The following is a 16,010-nucleotide window of genomic DNA, read 5'->3' as shown; positions in this document are numbered from 1 at the left end:
GCACTGTGGGCCAGAGTGTGAATTTTTTACTCAGTTTGGTAAGGCATTTCTCAATGAGAATCACTCAGGTGAGTAACTCCTTGCCAACAGAAATAAAAAGTTAATAACCTGGGCCTGTAAAAATATTTCTCTATCAAATTCATTCAAAGTTTAAAACATTTTTTTCCAGAAAGTTGTGAAATATTTCTTGTTTGGGGGATCTCAGGAAAATCTCTTTTAGAGTAGGAATTTATGAGTTCTTCATTGGCTTACTAGGTGCATATTTTTATATATGGTATTCACTGATTCATAGTTAATAATGGAAGTTTTGATGTATTAATTCCAGCAGTAGAATCAGAGTTTAACATGCAATACAGGTGTGACAAAACAAAAGAGACTGAAATTCGGAATTAAAGTTGATACCTTTCCTGAATACCACGGTAAGAAAATAAGTAGAAGAAATGAATAGACGATGTCTTCTCTAACTTCTAATTCCTTAGAACTGATTGATTTGTGACACACACTAAGCAATAATTATTATTTCTCCACTTAATTATTTTGTTTTTTGCTTTACACTTCATAAATTTTACTACAATCATCAATATAGAGGATGTCAACCTAGGAACATTTCACCAGTTATGACACTATAATTATAGCAGTAGAATTAAACCACTATATTTTTACTGGTATGTCCCATGTGACTGTTGCAAGACTAGAGTTTCATTGCTTAGCTTAAACTGTTTCCAAAGCAACATAAGCTAAATTGCAAAACAGGCATTCTTATGCTTAAGAATGTCCATATATGGAGTTACATCATTATACTACTTTGGTTTAGGGAGTGGGCACACAAAAATGACCATGAAGCAAAGGGGGCTGGGATTTATCACATATGCACTGCCCCATAGTAGCTACCTGTGAGCACACTATTGCTCTACAGTATGTGAAATCTAATCCATCACAGTTTAGCCCTCACTGAAATAAGGCTAAACTGCCACAGGGTTAGCTCTCATAGCGCACACTTATCCTGCAGTAAATGGGGAGTGAAGCAAATCCTACTCCTTGTGGTGACTTGGTTGCATGCTCATGCTCTTACATTTATGCCATTCATTGTACCAGTTTAACTTTCTTGTGTAAACAAGATGTAAATGTTATGTGTCTTCTGGCACTCCCCTCAAGCCAGAAGCTGGGGAAAAATGGTAAAAGTTTTCCACAAAAAGATTACCTGAACATTATTTTTGCTACTTTTTGCTACAATTTCAAAATTCCCGACTAGTTCTTCCTCAAATTTTATTTTTTTTCTATCAACCAATACTTAACTATTAGATATTGTTTACTTACATTGTGGTAGCATCTAGCAGTCCGGTCATGGACCAGGACTCTGTACAAACACTATAAAAAGATCTCTACCCCTATTGCAATCTAAATGTAAGGCAAGAGACAATAAAAATGGATCCATATGGACTCACAGGGCAACACAAGTAAACTATGAGTCAGTATTGGACTGCACAATAAGCAGTTGCCTCATTGTGGGTGAAGAACTTTTAAGTGCCACACCTATGCCTGTGATCCTAACTTGTATTTACCTTTATAAAAGAAAAATAATATGTATGCAAAGCAGCTCAAAGTAATTCAGTGATAAGGAAAAGAAAATGTGCTCTTCCTTTCTTATCTCCTTCTCTTTTGACATACCAGCTGTGACCTATCCATTCATCCCATGGTTTTGCCTAGATTATGGCCAAATATTCACTAGGCACACCACACATGTATAGTATTATCAATAAAGTAATCCTAGTGTCAACACAATTTATACTAGCAAAAATACTTTTGCCAGCATAGTTTATTGTAGTCTGCCCATCCCGTTTTCTCCAAGCTATATAGGCTATACCATCTAAGACACCATTTTGCCAATATATTGCATCTATGCTACGGGCTTTACCTGCACAGTTATGTCTATCATAAATCATATTTTATCACACCTCTGACTGGCAAAGTAATACTACCAAAAGTTTATAGCATTGACCTTGCCTAAAAAAAATGGCTTAGTTCAGCTAACAATCGATGAAGCCATATCTTCAAGCCAGAATTAAGTCTCTTTGATTGCAGTGGCCTTCTTTGTGTGGCAGAGATTTCAGTACAGCCAATACTGGTTTGGAGCCTTATGGCAGGATGCAGCACAGTTCCCTTAGTCTTTTGGCTGTTGTCACCAAGTTGGTGTGCCAGAAATAAGGATGTGACAAGTTCTATTTTATTTAATTGTTTAGACTCTGTATATCAGTTATTGTCCCTGCTATAGCTCTGGGTGATAAATAATAAAAAAAAATATAATCAATATCTTGTTTTTCAGGCAAACTCTTTTTGAAGTGAATGGTGAACTTTGTCTAGGAAGGGTATTTACATGAAGTGTAATGAAATATTCTTCCATGTACTCATTCAGAGAACATGATGTTAGCCCTATATAAATATCCCTTTCTAAGTACATGCAGCTTCTTTTAGTTGTTTGAGAGCTTCATTTTGCTAGCCCACAGCATGCAGAACTTGACTTCGATTGGAGTTTGGCCAGCAACTCAACCAGGTCCTAAGTATATGTAACTACATTTAAATATTACCTAAAGGTCAGACCTTGGCTATTCCAAATATTTTCTGTGAAGCTAAATACACGTACATGTTGGATTTCAATCAGATAAATGTCACATCCTTTGAAAACATTTTTTTTTTTACTGTTCTCACAGTCAGTCCCTTTTTCTATAGTCAAGAATAAGAAATAACACTTGAAAAGGATGAGCCCAGTGTTTAGCTTGGCTGGTGCCCCCAGCTTATTGCTGGGGTCATGAAGGTGATGGTAGTCAGGATATGAGAAAAGGGGTGGGGAATAGTTACATGACATTTCACATACTGTGAAATGTCACATACTGTTTCACATACTGTGACATTCTCTCACACTATGCAGAACGCAGTTGTATGTTCCAATCAAAGAATAAACTATTTTTATTTTGCTGTCCTTGAACTTCCATATCACTGTGTAGTCAATTGCAACTCCTCTATAAGAAGTTTATTTCCACTTTCTGAGACAGTGAGATTCAAGCTTTTAAATCTGTATCTTGTGCATGTGTATGTGCATACACATACATACGCTATCTCATCCATTTGAGTATGATTTTCTCTTGCCAACTTCTTTCTTTATTCTGTTTCTGACCATTTCAGATGTATATGATCCTAACTCATTATAATTATTGCACTTCACCAGTACTGGACTGCATATTATTTCTTTGGGCAGGCCATTTTAAACAATGACACTTTCCAACTAGTTCACTAATTCTCCACTGCTGCAAAAATCAGCTACTGTCAATATATTGTAAACTACAGTAGTGAGACCTGCTCTAAAGGTTGTAATGTTTTGGGTTTTTTTCTCATACTTAAACATTATTGGTTGGTAACTCTTTTTTCCTATTCCAGGGTTAACATTTACAACATGATTTTTTACTTTAAGCAGAAAGACCCTGAACTTAGAGTCTCCACATACATTTTTTTTTGGCCTGAGGAAAGATTACTTGGCTAAGTAAAAGTCTGCAAGACCATATTTGTAGACTCCTATAGCACCCTCTTGGATAAACAAATGCTGTCATTTCACAACACTCTTGCTTAGCACTTCCAACAGTTGATATGGGCTTGAAATTCCATTTTTAATTGATTACATTTAAGTGTATAAAAATAATTTCAGTTGTGCAACATTTGCCTTGAACTTACTATAACAAAGAGAATCCACGCTGGAAAATGGAAAGAAAACAGAGAAATCAAGAGCATGCATTACTTCCCTCTTGTTGCTGAATAGCCATTTGGATAGTGTCCTGTGTTTGCGTATTATCAACCACAATACTATTTTTTAGCTGGAAAGTTCATACTAGCCTGGAGATCTTCAAAAGGAGACTGGACGCACACCTTGCTGAGGCTATTTGACCCCAGCAGTCTTTCCTGCCCAGAGTAGGGGGGGGGGGGGGGGGGCTGAACCCAATGATCTCACGAGGTTCCTTCCAGCCCTAAACTTCTGGGAACCTGTGAAATCCATGCTCCATAGGTAGATTAGTGCTGTTGAGTATTTTTGAAGAAAATAATAAAAATATAGTCTCAAGATTTACAAGTATACAGCTTTGGTGCAACAAGTGGTATATCCGTATTAAGAAACGTATGTTTTGAGAATACAGTTTTCTTGATGTGAACCTTCTCAAAATTGGTGCCATACATACATAACTTCTCAAAATTACCGCACGTGCATATGTACATGTTCACCCACTGCCTGAGCCAAAACTTGTGCAGGTCAATGGAAAGACTCTTGGACCCAAACAAGACTTGGATCAGACCCTCAACGCAAGCTGTTGATTTTTTTAAAGTTAATAAATGCTGTGTGTATGGTGTTCACTGACTGGGACAAACTCTAGAATCTAAAATATGTATTTTATATACTTGATTCCGTGTGGGTTTAGTCCCCTGGGTAAATAACTCATGTCATAACCCTCCATGGACGATTTTTGCTTGTTCTCAAAAATACAGAAGTAAAATGAAATTGATCTAAGTAAATTCACAGGCGCTAAAATCAAAGCATGCAAACATGCCAGGCAGCCCAAGGACAATAGAGAGATTGTTGTCAACCTCAGTGATGTATGTGAGCGCATGTGTGTGCGTGCGTGCATCTTAACAACTATATAGCCTAAGGTGTGTTGTATGCTGTGCTAAGGCAGGACCTGTTCCACTCCAGCCTCCAGGGCTGCTGTGAAAATTACACACTGGAGCCTAAGATACGTCAGTTCATCGTAAACACCAGGATTTTCTTCCTGGAACATTTTTCTTTTCTTTTTTGAACAAACGTCCTCTGTAATTTAATATGCGCACGTCTTGCATGACCGCATTGATGCTGTGTGTGCAGTGCTGCTGCTGCTGCTAATAGGCTTCAAACTCGCTGTGTTGGTTGGCTCAGCCCAGAATAGTATTCGCCTGCCTCGGTGTCACCGCAAGGAATTAAATGCGCTTCTATAGTAACCTGCAGCCAGACTGACCCGGTGCCAAGGGAGAGCTGTGAATGTAAACAGGGACAGCAACAACTGTGCCGTGGAAAGTGGGAATGAGGGGGCTGGTTTTCGGTGCATCACAGCCTCCTCCTTTGCATCTGATCACGATCAGCCCCCACTCTGCCCACAGTAACGTGGAGGAGGCAAGGAGCAGAACATGCGTCGCCCTGAGTCTTGACAGATGAATCGCAGTGTGTGACTGAACTGAGCTGTAGCAGGAAGCCTTTAGCTGCTCAGTAGGTGTTCACGTGGAGTTCCCAGACCTGCCTTATTATGTAGCTATGTTCCAGGACTGTTTTCCCAGTTTAACCTAAAGGTAACAGAGGAAATGTGATCCACCCTTGTGAATGCTGCCACCAGCTGGCAACGACTCTTTCAAAAGCAGATCATGCTTTTTATTTTGCAGGATTCTTTCCAACTAGTGAAAGTGTGACTTAGTGTTAGAAAGTCAACATAGTAAATTAGACTTGGAAATAAAAGGGAAGTGTGGAGAGTAGGGAAAGAAATGCAGTGCCCCAACTTATCCCTTATTTGTGAAAAGTCTGTTATCAAAACACCAAGTAGTTTAAAAATTATTGCTTTCAAAAGCACTAATCTACTTTTTAGGGATTTTCTGTCTGGTCACACGAGTACATACAAATACTAATGTTCAGGGATTTAATCTTCAAGGAAAAATACTATAAACAAACATTATGTTTCTAATAACATGTTTAATGAAACCATGGAACAAAATGTTTTTCAACAACACCAAGTTCAAGTTTATGGCATGCTTTTAGGGCATGCTAATGAAGGTCAACAAGAACATTTAAATATCAAATAATAATTTAAAGCATTACATAATTTTCACAAGAGGTAAATATTGTAGTCACAGACCTTGGAACTTAGTATTGGTATCCCTTGTGATCTGAGCAGTAAGCCAGTATTCAGGGTACTCCAGGTTGTTCCTGTTTGGAGGAAAAAATAATGTTGGAGTCCAATAATTCTCTGATGCAATCTTGCTTATTTTCAAATAATGTAAAAAGTCCTTCCCCACCCAAACACTGTTTCAAATCACCCAAGGCAGTTTCTCTGCTCACAGATCTAAGTCCTTTTTCAGCAATCAGTTCGGTTAAAAGGCTTCCTCTTTTGCTTTTCTAGTCCATGTTACCAATTCTTTTCTTGCTTTTTGCCTCTTGGGTGCTTCACCTGTAGCAAACAATATCAAGGTTCCTGTCCTTGCATTTTGCCCCAGCAGAGCTTCTCTGCCCAAAATGTTCTGCACCTGATGTGTTTTAGGTAGTGCCTGGTATTATGACAGCTATCTACTCTAAAAGGAGCCTAACTGCTTCTTAGGATTATCCTGAATGCAAGTCAGCCATAATACTCACCAGCTTCACTGAGGTTTCATTCAAACTCCATCATAATAATATTAGACTTTAAACGTTACTAGTATCCATTTTCATTTTGGATGTGTTTAATAGGTAAATAATCTTTCAGAAATCAGCTGTTGCATCTATACATTAATTCTGGAAAAAGCAATCCACTTCTTCCTTCAGTAACTTCCTTCACCTTCTCTCATGCTGCCTCACAATGTATCAGGCTACCTTCTATTAACATTTGTAAACCTGCCACATCCTTTCCTTTTAAATCCCTCTTTAAAACCTTCCTCTGCCAACATGACTACAAACCACTGCTTCTATCATTGATTTAAAAAGCAGCAAGCCAAGGCCACTGCTTTTCTCCTACATTCTATTTAATTTCATTTTAATTTCATCCTCACAACAAGCTCTACCTGGTTCTGTTAGTTTCTGGTATCTTATCCAATCTGTAAATTATAATTTATCTGGAGCAGGGACTGGCCTAGTGTATTTGTCTGTACAGTTGCTAGCACATTGAGATCCTGAGGCTTGACTGAGGTTCTTGGACTCTGTCTAAATAATACATAAATAATAATATATTATTATTATATTATACATACATAATAATATATTATTAAAGTCACTTTGCCTAGTATTACAACAAGGCATGCTTGTCTCATTCATAAAACTTTAATTAAAGTTTTGTTTTGACTAAAACAAAAAAGATTTAGCCCTTGTTTTCTTTATGCACCCATAACTTCCATTTATCTCACTGAGGGTCTTGGTTACACATACTGGATTGGGCTGTGGTGTACTGACACCACAGATAGTAGATTACAATATGTAATTATAATTAATAATATTCCATGCTTTATTGTGTGGCTAGAAAACAGCAGACCTACAACAAATACAAATTATTGCTGAATGCAAACAAACCCAAACTGAAAAAAATAAAGTTGAGTTTCTTCTAATCTCTTTCAGACATGAAAATCCAAGGTATAACTTACAAAACTGATGTACAATGGGCACGTATATACGTGCAAATACTGCAGGGTAGGTTTACTTTCGAGTAAGTTACTCCAGTAAACCTGCCCTGGGCTGGCAGCTACACATGAGGAGATTTGGAAGCAGATGTGCTGCTCCTGGCAGCAGTCAATGCCAGCCCCCTCCTGCCCTGCGCCAGCCCCCTGCAGCAGCCAGAGGGAATTCTAGACTCACTGGGGTACTAGTCCAGGGGCTGGCAGGGAGTACAGGGCTAGGAGACAGCGGTCTTATGATGGGGGCTGGGAGATTGCTCTCTGTCCCTGGGAACTGCCTGCTGTGGGGCAGGCTCTAGTGGCAGATCCTGGACAGGGACAACATGCCCCTGCCCTGGCAGCAAGAAACTCCTGGCCCCAGCTCCCTGATTGGGGGCAGGAGGCTTGGAAACAGCTGCAGGGGAAGGGCAGGTCCTAGTCCCCTGTCCTGATCCATCAATGGGGCAGCTAGCAGCAATCCCCTGGCTGGGTGGGGAATCCCCGCCCATCTGGGGGCTCTCTGCTATCTACCCACTGATGGATTGGGACAGGGGGCTGGGACCTGCCCCTTCTCTGAAGCTGTTTCCAAGCCCTGTGCCTTGATTGCCTGATTGGGGCACAGGCCTGGGAAAAAATCTGTAGGGCTGGGACTTGCCCCTGACCAGGACAGTTCCCAGCCTGCCCCAGCCTGCACAGGGAAGTCTGCATGTGCAGCCTGGAGCTGGCTGGGGACTGTCCTGGTCAGGGGCAGGTCCCAGCCAGTGCCAGGCCGGGCAGGTGTTCTCCCCTTGCAGGGAGCTCCCAGGCCCTGCTCTGCGATTGTGGGGCAGGGACTGGGGAGCTTGTTCCCAGCCTCCACTCTGCAATCACAGAGCTGGGGCTGGGAGCTCCCTACTGCTGTGGCAGGGGGAACTAGTTCCCTGCCCCCGGAGCTGCCTGCTTCCCAGGGTGGGCTCTACCATCAGAGCCCAGGTGGGGACAATCTCCCACCCCCTGTTGCCTGGCTTACTGGGAGCAAATTTGCTTCTAGTTGGCTGTCTAGAAATGCCGTACTGTGCAGTTATTACTTGGTAGTTAATTTGCCACTTGCATTTACAGGTAGCAAATTAACTGCCAAGTAGAGGAAATTACCACACAGTAAGGGTCAGCACATGTAGATGGTGATGCTTACTATGCAGTAATTATTTCTACTGCTCAGTAAAGAGCCTTATGTAGATATGCTTACCAGATAAGTGTATAATTCCTTTAACTGCATAACAGTGGTAATTCCAATTTGTTACATATTACTTACATTATAACAAAATTATTTATCAGTTAAGTGCATACATTTGTTCAAGAACTCTCATCTTAGCTGTCTATTTTGTAACTTAGTCATATGTTTTAAGTGCATAATTGATGACTCTGACAAGGATCCTTCAGTTGTAGCCCTTAAGGTATTAGGTCCTGTCAATTTCAAAGCTTCTTCTAGTAGAGGCATAAGGCACTCTAAAAAGCAAGGTGAGGAGCCTTCATGAATTGTCAAAGTTTAGCAGCCTGTTTTTTGGAGTAACTGACCATTGTTTATACTGAGTTGGAGTGAATGCATACTTGAGATTAGAACATAACCTTTTTACAGTTTAGAATCTATGCTCTTAAACAGTGTATACAATTATCAAGTCAAAGTATAAGTTGATGGTGTTGCTTGGAACCTAAACTATTGATAAAAACTCAATAGTGTGAGTAGACAATAGTAGACAAAAATACCAAAATCTTATACTGTCTCATATTCCATCTTTCTTTCTATAAATAATTGTGTACCCAGTAATAATGCTGCTATGTAAATGGAAGTAAACTATATTTATTTACAAGTTTTATGTAAAGTACATCATTTGAGTTGATAATAAAATATTATATTGTTTAAATTACAACAAATATTTGTCATCTTTTATATTACTATCAATAACGGGTTTAAATACTAATGTTTAAACTTAATTTAGAACATAGCTGAAGGTACACCGAGGAAAGAATGTGACATTAACCTTAGTAATAGAGAGAGAGAGGGAGAATTTATGACATTCTTTGCTAGCATGGAAATTGGTAGAGTCTTACTATTGGTGGGATTTTCTGGGTGGTTTGTTGATGGTTTTATAGGCTACAATGCAGGTTAAGGCAAACCTGAAACATAATTGCAGCATATACCTCAGGCTCAAACAGAGTAACTGCCCAGCAATACAGGCTGTGGTAAATCAAGAAGTCCTCCTGCATAACTTTTTTTTTCAGGATTACTTAGGAAAGAGGTGTCTTCATAGAGTCTTGCTGTGTTCAACCACTACGCAAGGACTGTTACAAATGCTGGTACAATCAGTGAACCAAAAGGATAGAAGCAGAAAAACAGATTATTACCGAACACTATTATTGTTGCAATCTCTGCAATATGTGAGCAGCAATTTATACATCTAAATAATAATAACTTACTGTAATACAATTAAGAATCAGCACAAAGTGATTTCTACAAAAAATATGATTCCCTGTATAGTCTGCTGTATTCTTACAGATGTAGACTATAATGTTACTTAAATTTAATAAAATATTGATGTGAACATTACATTTTCATTATTAAAGGTGATGATCAAGAAATCAAATGAAAGAAAGGCGTGCACCTTCATTTAAACTGCTGGTCATGCAAGGAGCATTTGACAGTATTATTACCAAGAAAGAAAGGGCTAGTCATGGAAAATGAACACATTTTTAACTGAATCTATTATATTTAATGGTGTAACTGGAAGATGTCTCTGGGTGCTCCAGCTCATCCCCAGGTATTATACCTACCTGGCATTACTCTCCTGTTCACCTCCCTCACTTCTTCAGAATTTACTTTTAAAAGGAGGGCTGATATATTCAGAATGTAAGATTTGCAATACTTTTCCAAAATCATTTCAGTGACTGGGAGATGGCCATTAGACCACTCTTTAATCAATTTAGATTGTGTAATAAAAAGAAGATTTGCACTCAGCTAGAATAGTTTAGAAAGGCAGATCAAGGTGGCACCTTGAAGTCAGCTAATGTTACAGAAATGAGAATTGATATTGCTTCTTGATGGTGCAAAATTAGGCTATATACTTATGAGGATACAGTGGCAGATTTCTTAGCACATTTTTGTATCTAAGTCCTATTGTCATCTTATTTCAGAGGTTGCTGAGAGCTGTAGTCTCTAATTAGGGTAGGTGATAGACATTAGGGCTGTGCAAAATTGCACTGCCAGTTTTGTTTCGACTCATTTCGAGGTCAAAACTCATGTCACATGTATATGTTAGGCCACAGTGAGGTCAAAACTGCAGGCATGCTAGCTCCTGCTGAGGCCACAAAACCTGCCAAGTTTCAAGGAGATAGGTACAGGGGTTTGGGGGGAACTGTACCCCAAGATGCGGACAAGCAAAATTCATGACATGGGTGACAGTGTGTGTGTTAAGGTGCAGCAGGGTGAAAGCTACAAGCCTGGTAGCCCCTGCTGAGGCCACGAAGCCTGCCAGCTTTCAAGGAGCTAGGTGCAGGGGTTCTGGGGCCCTGCACCTCTTGCTGCTGACAGGCAAAACTCATGTCAGGGGTGCTTGTGCAACTGTGTCTGTCATGGGGGGGTGGGGGGAGGGGGAATGTGGAAACTACTGCAGGCCGAGCTGCTAGGCCCTGCTGAGGCCACAAAGCCTGCCAGCTGTTAAGGAGATAGATTCAGGGGGGTTCTGGAGCCCTGCACCTCTAGCTGCAAATTTGCCAACAGAGTTAATTAGCTAATTTCAATAGTTAGAAGTAGTTAGCTTTGTTAGTGTGAAGTCAGACAGAAGGCAGGGAAGTGTAGCACCTTATAGACTAATTTGTTCAGAAAGGCATGACCTTTCATAGACTTCAGCTTTCATAGGTTATTCTTAAAATGCCACAGTTTTCTACAGCCTACAAAACCTCAAGCCTCTCTGAATGAGTTAATCTGTAAGGTGCCACACTATCCTGCCTCCTGTCTATCTCCAGTAGAGTCATTTCTATTCTTTTTTTCAATATTTCCTACCATATACTTTCTTTGAAAATACTCTCCTACTGTCTGTCTGCAGGATACCCAAAAGCGTTTAGATTTTTCATCACATATAGATTTATTCCAGTTTGTGAAATGATTTTTATAAATGAGAGTACTTGAAGAATTCAACTCTTTGCTGTGTTTGTTATAGCTCTATGTATTTTAAAGCAAGGAGAGACCATTGTGTGCATCAAGTCTCACATCCTGCATAACACAGCCTATAAATTGTGGTTGACCTACAGTACATCCTTTAGAAAGATATCTATATCTTGATAAATCAACACTTCAGATGACTGAGCTTCTACCACATTTTTGGTAAGCTATGTCCTGGCTAATTTGCTAAGTAAAAGACCCTATGGTCAATTTAATGGCATTTTCCCTGTTTGACTCTGGGATAACTCCTGTGCACCGCATCTGCTTAATTCCAAATTTAAGGAAATGTTCTAGGAACGAGTGGCAAAATCCTATCGATTTTGCTGAAAAATCAGAAATCTGGAAAAGACATTTGTACTTTATTCACCATTTGCTCTCACTGCTAAGAGCTGCCTAACAGCTGTGGGGCAGATGCTCAGCCAGCAAGGGTGCCAGAAGGAGAATAGAGTGAAGGAAGGTTAATACCCTTCCCTATTACTCTCTCCTTGCAGGCTGCCTTCCCACAGCTGGCAGGGTGAAAAGAGAGAGAGAGAGAGAGAGAGAGAGGGAGAAAGACAGAAGGAAAGACTTTGACTTTTAAGAGACCTTTATTCCCGGGAGGGTGATAACTCGGAGCCAGTAAAGAGCATGAGCTCTGGGCTCATGGCCTGCAAGGCCTGCCCGTACACTCTAGATAAAAAAAAACCCAACACAACGAACATTAGGACTATTTACAGTATTTACAGTTCTGCCAGCGGGGACACCCATGGAGGCCTCCGGGGTCGACCCGCATGAGCAAAAGTCCAGGGCCTCGGCCCGCTTGACACGTCTCTGCGGCTTGAGCAGCCGGTGGCATCACAGTACGAGGATCAGGCGTCCCGCCTCGACTCGGCACAGCGCCCCCTCGAGGGCCCAGCGCTCCTCAACGGCGGGCACCGTCCGCCGGAGGACAGCGTGCTCAAACTCGAGCGAGAGGCGGGCCCGCACCAGCAGGCGGAAGAGCTGCAGGGCATCGACCATCCCGGTGCCAGTGAGCCGGTTTCGCCGGCTCTTCAGGGTGGCCATCTTGGCCTGGCCCAGCAGGAAGTTGGCCAGGCTGACCGTGGCCCGCTCGGCCGCCCGGTAAGGAAAGGAGTGGACGTAGGCGTCTTCGAAGAAGTCTCGGCCCAGCACCCGAAGCAGTGTGCCCAGGGCGGCAAAGAGAGGCTGCATCCGGGGGCAGTCGAGGAACGCATGGAAAATGTCCTCGTCCAGCACCCCCGAGCAGAAGGGGCAGGCCACCGAGACCGCTGGGTCCAGGTGACGCACAAAGGTGCCGGTGGTCAGGATGCCGTGCACGAGCCGCCACTGCAGGTCGCCGGTCTTCTTGGCGATGGGCACCTTATACAGCGTACACCACGCCGGGGTCCCGGGCCACACCAGGCACCGCCGCCACGCGGTGTCAGGGTGGCCGGCGAGCACCTGGGCGTGCCGGGTGCGCACCACCCACATGTAGAGGCCCTTGTGGGGCAGGGTGCCAAAAAGGCAGCCCGTATTGCTGCTGGGGGGCACCAGGAGCCTGAGCAGCGTGTTGGGCCGCTCGGCCAGCTCGCCGGGTACCGCTGGGATGATGGGTAGCGGTGGGAAGGCGTCTTCTGCGGCATCTGCGGTGGGGAGGGGCCGGCGAGCCTGGAGATGGGCTTCCAGGGCGGTCACTGCCTCCGTCGGGAGGGCGGCCCTAACGGCCCGCAGAAGCCGCCCCGCGGTGCGGACGGAGCGCATCGCCAGCCGGGCAGCCAGGGCCTCGGGTGACAGCCAGTCCGACCGAGCGGGGTCCAGGAGGTGCTCCAGGCGGGTGGAGCATGCCTTGACGAGAGCTGCTGTGAGGCTGGCGGAGGCCAGGCTCGGCACGACACGGTGCAGGGCCGGGTTGTGGACCAAGGGCTCTCGAAGGAGTTGCGGGAACCGCAGGTGCCTGGCCTGGGGACAGAGATGGAAGGCCGCCCGCCAGGCCCGCACCATGCTGCGGTAGAACGGGGGAAGGACCGCCCCGTTCAGGAAGGTGAGGTCCAGTTGAAACAGCTCCCGGTCAAAGCCGAAGCCCCCCACTCGCCACAGGAATCAGCACGCCAGCTGTCACCACGGGAGGTGGCCTTTGGTGTACAGGAGCCGCTGGAGGGAAAGAAAGAAAGAAAGAATTTGCGTGTCATCCTTGCGCAGGGGCCATGCTAATCTTCTCTATATCGTTCCAATTTTAGTGAGAAAGAAAGAAAGATTTCATTTATCCCAAGTCACCACAGCTGGGACTTGAACTCAGATTTTCTGCATGGTAGGCAGAAACACTACCACACAGCCCAGACAGACAGACTTTTAAGAGGCATTTATTCCAGGGAGGGTGACAAATCGGGGCCAGTAAAGAGTATGTACAGGTTGGCCCGAACACCTGGGCCTCACGGACATGGTCCTGGGCTCACGGCCTGCAAGGCCTGCCCGTACACTCTAGACTAAAAACCATAGCGAGCCAAAGGTCTATTTACATATTTACATTTCCGCAAGCAGGGAAACCCATGGGGAGCCTCAGGGCTCGACCCGCGTGAGGCAAAGTCCAAGGCCTCGGCCCGCTGGATGCGTGTCTGCAGCTTGAGGAGCCGGGGGTGTTACAGGGCGAGGAGCAGGCGCCCCGCCTCGACTTGGCAGAGCGCCCCCTCGAGGGCCCAGTGTTCCTCGAAGGTGAGCACCGTCCGCCGCAGGACCATGTGCTCAAACTAGATCGAGAGGCGGGCCCGCACCAGCAGGCGGAAGAGCTGCAGGGCGTCGACCATCCCGGTGCCGGTGAGCCGGTTTCACCGGCTCTTCAGGGTGGCTATCTTGGCCTGGCCCAGCAGGAAGTTGGCCAGGCTGACCACGGCCTTCTCCACTGCCCGGTAGGGGAAGGAGTGGACGTAGACGTCCTCGGAGAAGTTCCGGCCCAGCGCCCGAAGCAGCGCGCCCAGGGTGGCAAAGAGCGGCTGCAGCAGGGGGCAGTCGAGGAACGCGTGGAAAAATGTCCTTGTCCGGCACCCCCGGGCAGAAGGGGCAGGCCGCCGAGGCTGCCGGGTCCAGGTGGCGAACAAAGGTGCCGGTGGCCAGGAGGCCGTGCACGAGCCCGCCACTGCAGCTCGCCGGTCTTCTTGGCAGTGGGCGCCTTATACAGCGTGCGCCACGCCGGGGTCCCAGGCCACGCCAGGCACCTCCGCCACGCAGTGTCAGGGCGGCCGGCCAGCACCTGGGCTTGCTGGGTGCGCACCACCCACATGTAGAGGCCCTTGCGGGGCAGGATGCCAAAAGGGCAGCCTGTATTGCTGCTGGGGGGCACCGGGAGCCTGAGCAGCGTGTCGGGCCGCTCAGCCAGCTCGCAGGGTACTGCTGGGATGACGGGCAGCGGTGGGAAGGCGTCGTGCACGGCGGCCGCGGCGGGGAGGGTCCAGCGAGCTTGGAGATGGACTTCCAGGGCGGTCGCTGCTTCCGCCGGGAGGGCGCCCCTGACGGTCCGCAGAAGCCGCCCCGCGGTGCGGACGGAGCGCAGCGCCAGCCGGGCAGCCAGGGCTTTGGGGGACAGCCACGCCGACCGAGCAGGGTCCAGGAGGTGCTCCAGGCGGGTGGTGCGTGCCTCGATGAGGGCTGCCGCGAGGCTGGCGGAGGCCAGGCTCGGCGCAACATGCTGCAGGGCCAGGTTATAGACCAGGGGCTCCCGAAGCAGGTGTGGGAACCGCAGGTGCCTGGCCTAGGGGCAGAGATGGAAGGCCGCCCGCCAGGCCCGCACCATGCTGCGGTAGAACGGGGGAAGGACCGCCCCGTTCAGGAAAGTGAGGTCCAGCAGAAACAGCTCCCGGTCAAAGCCGAGGCCCCCCACTCGCTGCAGGAACCGGCACGCCAGCTGCCACCACAGGAGGTGGCTGTCGGCGTATAGGAGCCGCTGGAGGGCCTGCAGCAGGTAGGCGGCCACCCAGCTGGCCAGATCGATCAGGCCTTGGCCCCCTTCCCCGGTGGGCATTTACAGGGCAGCTCGGGGCAGCCAGTGGCATCCGTCCCACAGGAAATCGACCAGGAGCCGCTGCACTCTCTCCAGGAGCTCCGGCGGAGGGTCCAGCACCGCGCAGTGGTGCCACAGGGTGGCCGCCGCCAGGTTGTTGGCGACGAGGACCCGGCCGCGGTAAGAGAGGGCGGGCAGGCGCCAGCGCCAGCGCTGCAGGCGGGCCTCCACTCCCTCTGCCAGGTCCTCCCAGTTGCGGGCCGCAAAGGCCGGCGGCCCCAGGAACACGCCCAGGGCTTTGAGGCCTTCCCGGCGCCAGGCGAGGCCTCCCGGCAGGTCTGGAGGCAGCGTGCCGGCCCACGTCCCCAGCAGGAAGGCGTCGCTCTTGCCCCAGTTGATGCGGGCCAAGGCAGCAAGCTCGTAGGCACGCTGGCAGTCCACCAGGGCCTGCAC

General features: G+C 46.3%; 1 pseudogene; it reads right to left on the bottom strand.

Annotated features, from left to right (window-relative positions):
- Positions 1–13,725: 13,725 nt before the first annotated feature.
- On the bottom strand, positions 13,726–13,826 carry LOC132248017 (U6 spliceosomal RNA; annotated as a pseudogene).
- Between the last annotated feature and the right edge of the window lie 2,184 nt (positions 13,827–16,010).

This window comes from Alligator mississippiensis, chromosome 1, assembly GCF_030867095.1.
Source record: "Alligator mississippiensis isolate rAllMis1 chromosome 1, rAllMis1, whole genome shotgun sequence".
NCBI classification, from domain to species: Eukaryota; Metazoa; Chordata; order Crocodylia; family Alligatoridae; genus Alligator; species Alligator mississippiensis.
The sequence above is the reverse complement of the archived record's forward strand: the minus strand, read 5'-3'. Positions and strand labels throughout refer to the sequence as shown.